Source organism: Littorina saxatilis, linkage group LG6 (assembly GCF_037325665.1).
Source record: "Littorina saxatilis isolate snail1 linkage group LG6, US_GU_Lsax_2.0, whole genome shotgun sequence".
Taxonomy (NCBI): Eukaryota; Metazoa; Mollusca; class Gastropoda; order Littorinimorpha; family Littorinidae; genus Littorina; species Littorina saxatilis.
This window is the reverse complement of record NC_090250.1, coordinates 3826693-3834632: the sequence shown is the minus strand read 5'-3', so window position 1 is coordinate 3834632 and position 7940 is coordinate 3826693.

Below are 7940 nucleotides of genomic sequence, written 5' to 3'. Positions count from 1 at the left end.
TTATACATAGAGAACACGCGCTCTGGCAGAATCCCGACGACAGCGTCGTTCGTAGTGGGAAAAAATCAACATGAATATTGAAACTTAGAAGTGCTACTTGTTTGAGAGTGGGCTGCTTTAAGAAGCTGCACGTTTGAGTGTGTGCCTCCTTGCAAGTGTGCTAGTTTGCTTGCTTGGTTATTGAATAATTATGTTTTCTGCTCACGACTTTGCGCCTCTTGTTCCGAGAAACTTGATTGATTTTGCTATCAATAATGAGTGACGAAATATTCTGAAACATTTGCTGAGCTTTAGTAGAATGTCAGTCATTACCTTTTACACGTATTCATTCTTTTACCGCGCAGAATATCTTGTCGGTCACAATAGAGCCGTTGGGGCTTTCACTGTAATAGCTGGACTTATTTTGGGTGAATTCATTTCGTTTCAGTGGCGGGATGCTCTTGGAAGGCATGAACATAGCCGAGCGACCATTTAAAAAATCTTCACGCGTCTAGCGGTGTCACGCGGTGCGCTGAAACAGAGAGTCTGCTATCTCTTCGTCCCCTCTCCCAACCCAGCTTCGAAATGGTCCATACATAGACTAAACACATCATGTGGTGATCCATGTGATCGTAGACACGGCCGGGAAGGAGGGTTCAGTTGAGCAGGGCTCCCCCAACGGCGCGTCCCTTCGTCCAATACGCACTAGACAAGACGTGACAATGGAAGCCGAAACTTGAACACAGACATGTACTAGAAGTTCATGGAAAGGGTCCCATGCATGACGCACTAAAACTGAAAAAAGCGGGTCCCTGGACGCACTACAAATCTTTTTTCATGCGTACCATTACTAGTACAGTAAACTGTTTCCAGAAAATCAGTGTTCTTCGAACTTCTGTACCGACGCAAATTTCAGGAGTTAACCTAATCCATGTGTCCATAATGTTTTTGTAGTGAGTTAAAAGAAATCGGCATTACCTTTACATGAGCGTTCCATTCCGAAAGCAAGAATATGATCCTCAGTCATGGTTTTTGCGGGACCCTCTTAACTTCCACCTTGGACCCCCTACGAATTAAACTGAGTCGGGGTCCCGGGACCCTCTAGGGTGAGCTTCCGTGGTGAGCCCTGTTTGAGTATGATATCAGTAAACGTTTGGGCAGGCATCGTCATTGACAAGTCTAATAAATCCCGACCCCGCGCGTGTTTGATGGAAAGTATCATTTCAGCCTGGGTTTGACCAAGGAGCTTCCCCTGCGGATCCGCCGTTGGGGAAGCTCTTTGGTCTCGTGACGTTCACGCTTTGCGCAGCAGTGCCAAGTTTCTCAGATATAATATACAATGTCTGTAATACCGATCTACTTTGCAGTGACCAAGCAAGCTGCTACACCAATAGGGCCTTTTAAACCAAGGCTATTCTAGGCGACCTTGACCTTGGCCCGCTGTGCCTCGGGCAAAGTCAGCCACTTTTGCGCGTTGTTTGAATGGTGGAGCTGTACGATGGTGCACAAACATTGCTGTTATGGCGTGTGTGGAAGTGATTTAAGACACCGTGAGAGATCACACATGGTCGGTGTTGGATGGGTACCGTTTTCCAAACCCTCTAGAGATTTAGAAAAGTGCCGAAAATGGATTAAACTATGTGGAAGAACGATCGAGAGGTTCAACATCGAAAAAGTCAACAAAGACACCTACATTTGCACAAAACACTTCGTCGGGGGGCACTTGAAAATGACATGTTGCTTTTCTTCATAAGTATTAAATGGAACAAAAAAGATTGTACCATGCTTTGACTTTATGTGCTGAGAGATGAAGAAATGGTTTTAATGTAGCTTTTTCATATCCCCATAAACCAAAGTGTGATACTGCAGCTAGTTAGCAAAACAATTTCACTGAAAAACTAGACAGCAAGTGACACATAGTCTACAAACCAATGAACACGAAGGCACTTAAAAAACAGGATCATTCTTTTAATCTTGTCTAAAATTTTGAACATGAATCTCACTGCAAAAACACAATCTGACAGAAGTGTCAGAAAAACAAAACTACTTCAGCATACAAATGGCCCAAAGAATATGGTCTGAAATCAGACAAAAAGCATGACAGCTCGGTGCTTGCAGTCAGTTGCATACAACAAGAACACAAAAATGAAAAAAAAATGGTCAAACTGAACTATGTGTCGTTCAAAGGAAAAATGGTTTGCCTCAAGGAAAAAGACTGAGAGACATCACATAACTGTACAAGCTCACAAGAACTATTGGTTGTAATCATGAGTACGACTAGACTGAAATGATAAATAATGTGCATCACAGTACTATTCAAGCACTAAAAAGTGCCTCCCACTAGCTTGTCACCAAATAACCAAAGTAGGTTGTAACAAAATTGCAGATTAATAAACAAAATAGTTCAATCAATACGTAGTATTTATGTCACACCTGACATTAAACTAGTAATTTCCATCACTATCCTTTTCAGGCATTAAAAATAGTTCAAAGCAGCTAGCCCCACATAGAAGTAAGAGGCTCATTCACAAGCTAGTTAAAAGCTTTTCATTCTTTTGTTTTTCTCAAAAGAAAATTCATAGTATCACAACAGTATTCACAGCAGGAAGTTTTAAATCACGCAAAGGCATTCTCCAGGTGTGTTCATGAAATACATTGTAATTTTAAACAGAGACAATTTTCAGTTCACGCGTGAAGATGATTTTACTGACCAAGTTTCTCCCCATATATTTCATAACCCTGCAGGTGAAAATGGGAATACCAGCACAGAATGATTGTCAGTAAACATTTAATACCAACACTTCAAACTACATCACTCATCATAAAACAGAAACTGTGACTCCAGAGTGGATTTAAATGAAAATCAAAAAGTGGAAAAACTCATACTCTGATAATTGTTGTCCAAGTGTTTCAAACTACATCACTTATCATAAAACAGAAGCTGTGACTTGGATTTAAATGAAAATCAAAACGCAGAAAAACTCATACTCTGATAATTGTTGTCCAAGTGTTTCAAACTATCACTCATCATAAAACAGAAGCTGTGACTTGGATTTAAATGAAAATCAAAACGCGGAAAAACTCATACTCTGATAATTGTTGTCCAAGTGTTTCAAACTACAGGGTGACCCAAAAAAAAGAGTACCCAAACAAAACGTCATAAATTAAACAAAAATAAAGCAATCTTCATAAAATTTATTTACACACACAAGTAGCCTCTGCATGATGTGCACAGAAAATTTTAGCGTTCTAGCTTGTCTTTCAGGAAAGTTATGCTCATTCTACAAAACATGCTCCAAATGGCCTCCCCCGGATTTAAATCCCCCAGATTTCTATCTTTGGGGGTTCCTGAAAGACAACGTCTACAGGAACAACCCACAGACAATCATAGAACTCAAGAGAGCCATCACAACAACCATTCGCGGAATCTCGCAACAGGAGTGTGTGCGGGTGATTGATAACTTTGCACGGCGAGTTCAAGTTTGCCTGCAGCGGCGCGGAGGCCATTTGGAGCATGTTCTGTAGAATGAGCATAACTTTCCTGAAAGACAAGCTAGAACGCTAAAATTTTCTGTGCAAATCACGCAGAGGCTACTTGTGTGTGTAAATAAATTTTATGAAGATTGCTTTATTTTTGTTCAATTTATGACGTTTTGTTTGGGTACTCTTTTTTTTTTCACTCATCATAAAACAGAAGCTGTGACTTGGATTTAAATGAAAATCAAAACGCGGAAAAACTCATACTCTGATAATTGTTGTCCAAGTGTTTCAAATTACATCACTCATCATAAAACAGAAGCTGTGACTTGGATTTAAATGAAAATCAAAACGTGGAAAAACTCATACTCTAATAATTGTTGTCTAAGTGTTTGTGTGGTTAAAAAAACAAATGTACCTAATCATGAATGAAATCAGAGCAACCCATATGATCATTAACCATTCACTGCCACTGATCCATACCTATACTCTTTTCAAAAAGGAGATGGGTATGGAAGAGGCAGTGCTACTGTTAGTGATTCAAAGTGCCAGACATCCCAACCTAGTGCTGTGAAATGGGAATATATTCAATATTTCATGGAAGCTTACTAATATTTCCATGTATGCATGCAAACACACTGTGACAGTACTAATACAGTAAAAGCATTATTGAGGGTGAACAGCCTGCTTTACTTGGTTTCAGTGAGGAGTAACAATACTAACAATAACAATAATAACATGCCTATGTTGTGAAATGTAAGTACTTCCCCCCCCCCCCCCCCCCACTCCCCCGGACACTGGGAAAATCCCAGCAGAATGTCCCCATCTTCGCGGACGATTATGCACAGTTTATATGAGGAAGTGTGCAGATAGGTCGTCTGCCTCTGTGTCGGTTTTACCTCCGCGGTGTAGACGAAAAACTTTTCCACTTCTGCACATGTATCTCAAGTTGAGCACATGGCCATAAAAAAGGCGATATATCTTCAAAGGATTTGTAAGCTTTCGCCTTCTTCTGGTCGAAATCGTTCTTTTTCTCAATCAGATAGTTCAGGATGTCAACAACACCGATCCTGGGTGCGTTTGATAGGTCACTTTTTCCTTCGGATGTAAAAGGATAGCGTGGTGGAAATCCGATCTGTCGAAGTTTTTCGGAAAGTTTTTCTTGCACGCCCTGTCTTGTAAAATCCGGATCGATCGGTAGTTCCAACTGCTGTGCAGTTTTCACAAGTTGCAGCAGACCGTCTCGTCTGTATACAGTAACAGTATCGACAGCGAGTTTGCCCGTACCCAAGGGGAGTAACTCGAAATGACTCAGCGCGCGGTCAGCTGTAAAAGGCCCTATTAACTCGTGTCGAATCTATCTATACATAAATCTATCAGTGCCCTCCACGTTCTTCGTTGGAACTGATCCATCATCTGTGCCCATCAACGACTTTGCCGTTAAGAATCATGTACACCACTGGCCCGGCACAAATGTGTCCAGGCTTGGATATGGGATGACATCATCCGTCCATGTGACTTACCAAACATAATTATTCACCCTTTGTTCTGCTCTCTGTGCAGAGTCGGAATGTTTTGCTGGATTAATTTCACAGAGTGGTCAGTTATGGTATTTCATTTTCATTACCGTATTATCCCATCGCTTTCTCTGAGTCGAAAGCTAGCACTTTCATTACTGTATTATCCCATCGCTTTCTCCGAGTCGAAAGCTAGCAGCTACAAGAGGTGTTGGGGTGTAATCAACCATATGCGCTTTTAGCAAAATGACCGAGGTCACTGTGGTGAAACTGGGATGGGACATGGATACCGTCTCTGAGTCTCCACACAAAGTTGACCCGTGTCCGTCCCGGCCTGTATTACAACTCGTGACGCTAGGATCAGAAGTCTAACTACTCTACCAACTGAGCTATCAGGCGCCATATCGGACACATACTTTCGTGCTTGCGTTATGAGGCTCCTGTGACGAGAAGTCACCTACTAATACAGGAACATTTCTTTTGTCCATTTCTCTAATATCTTGACCACAATACACCTGCCATAACAGGCCAACCTGTAATGCTAGGACAATTTATTGATTGGTCCAAAGCGTGACCTTTCATCGCAGGTACCACACTCTAAATTAAAGTGTTCTACTTTTTTCTGTAACCAGTTTTTAACATAGCAAAAGATAGCACATATCAAACAACTGAACAACAGTGTTTACCATGTGCTACCTTTTGCTTCTACTATAGTCACACCGTGTTCAACACTGGCTACAGAAAAGGGTGGGCAAAAGTGGAACTCTTCAGTTCAGAGTGCACTGTAGTCCAATTCGACTCGTTCTGCACAACGTTGCCATATGGCAGGCTGCTACTCGAATCAAATCTTGTCGAATCAGTCCCTACATAAATCTATCAGTGCCAGCCCTACACACCCACACTGACCTCCAAAACCGATCCTTCCAACATCTCCCAGCATGCACCTTGCTGCGTCCGCCATTTGCAAAGGCAATCTTGCCATCAAAATGGTGGAGGGCGAGATAACGACGAAAGTCGGGGGTCAGAACACTTCAGAACGCATTTAATGTGTGGCTGGTCCCTTGCTGTGTGTGATGCTATCTGCCAGACACTTTAGTCACCTCTGACCTAGCTACACTTCCAAAACTGTTTGTAAAGTAATTATGATAAAGTCAGTGGTAAAGGGCTCTGTCTTTACTGTGGTTCTGGCTGAACTGAGACCGCCGTATTCAAAGTCAAGGATGGAGTAGTAACTTTTTATCAATAACTTGTTTGGGGTATATTAATAACATCTCTGTGAACTTATCTTCATCGTGTATTTTCTTTTGGTTTTTGTGTGTGTCAAGTTTAGTGGGTTTTTTTTGCATTTCTTGACAGATGAAAGGTACTCCTCACGAGCTGATTGGTTTTGGGGTTTACACATCAGTATCCCAGACCAGACCGGGGATGATACATAGACACTTCCACCTATATAGAACCTTTCCCCTCATACATTTGTTCGCAGCCGGAATCACCCAATGCAGCATATAATACATACAGTATATATCACGTTGGCCCAAAGGAAACAGTTTGTCTTACAGCCGATAACAGTTTACATAAAACATAAACATCATGCGATGTCCGTACAGTAAACAAAGGATGCCTTCTTACACGTTTCCGTCTGCTCGCGAACAAAACTGTCTTTTCTTGCACATAGAACAGAGGCCGTCAGTGAATCTAGTGTAAGGTAGGGTTCGAATGTTATAACTTGTTTTAATATTAAGGCTGTCTTTAATTGAGCCCGAAGTCGACTTCGCGAAGATTTCTTACCGAAAACTCCAGTGCCAAAGTTGCGTGCAGTCAACTTCGCCCAATTTCAAAGAGCTTCACAAGTCGAAGCTGAGAGAATCTAGTATCATTTTTGCTTGTTGACCGGTTGTTTTTAAACCTTCTAGAGTATCGATGTGTATCTGGTTGTTGTTTATAAAATGTTAACTATTAATGCTTGTATTCTATAATGGATTTGTAAAGCGCCGTGAGACTGTTATCTGGCGGTGAACAGCGCTATAGAAGAATGTTTTAGTATTAGTATTAGTATTATTTACAGTGTTTTAACTTGAAACCTATGGTGAAGCAGTATCAAATACATATAGCTATGATGCATATCTGCCCCTCAGTCATCTTTTAAAGCTTCTGAGCCGTGCATGGTACTCTCCTTCTTATTGGGCTGGAGGCGTGGAGGACTCGTACTCAGACTCTCTGCCACGGTATGGCGTAGCGTAGCAGTAGAACATCTTTGGGCGCAACATGTCTGACAGCACATTTAGTCCTCGTCGACAACTGGGAACGGAATTGAAATTTATTTTCAACGATATGCAATGGTTTTAGCACCGTAGAGCAGCTAAGCGAATCGACCTCTCCTTCGTCCGCGTACTCAGTATTTTGCTCTCATCAAATCCGTGTTGTTCATTGCTATTAACCATGAGAGTAACTATGAGCAACGACTTCAAATGTGTTTCCGTTTTTGTACGAGAAACCAGACTGTTTGCAACGGATTAGAAGACTTTTCTATTTTAGTACCAGAGACCAGGGTATGAGCAACGAATTTGAAGGTTTTAGCACCGAAGACCAGCGAATCGAATCGAGATTTCTTCCATACATATACTAATGTATTTATTTCCATCAACTGTATGTTGTTATTGCCATAAACCCTGTGAGTATGAGCAACGACTTCAAAGATTTATCGCTTATAGTACCAGAGACAAGAGTATTAGCAACGGATTAGAAGACTTTTCTGTTTTAGTACCAGAGTATGAGCAACGAATTTGAAGATTTTTTTCCAAGGTTTTAGCACCGAAGACCAGTGAATGGAATCGACATTTCCTCCATATAATTATATACTACATGTATTTATTTTCATCAACTATGTGCTGTTAATTGCCATCAATTCTAAGTGTATGAGCAACGACTTAAAAGATTTATCGGTTATAGTACCAGAGAAAAGAGTAT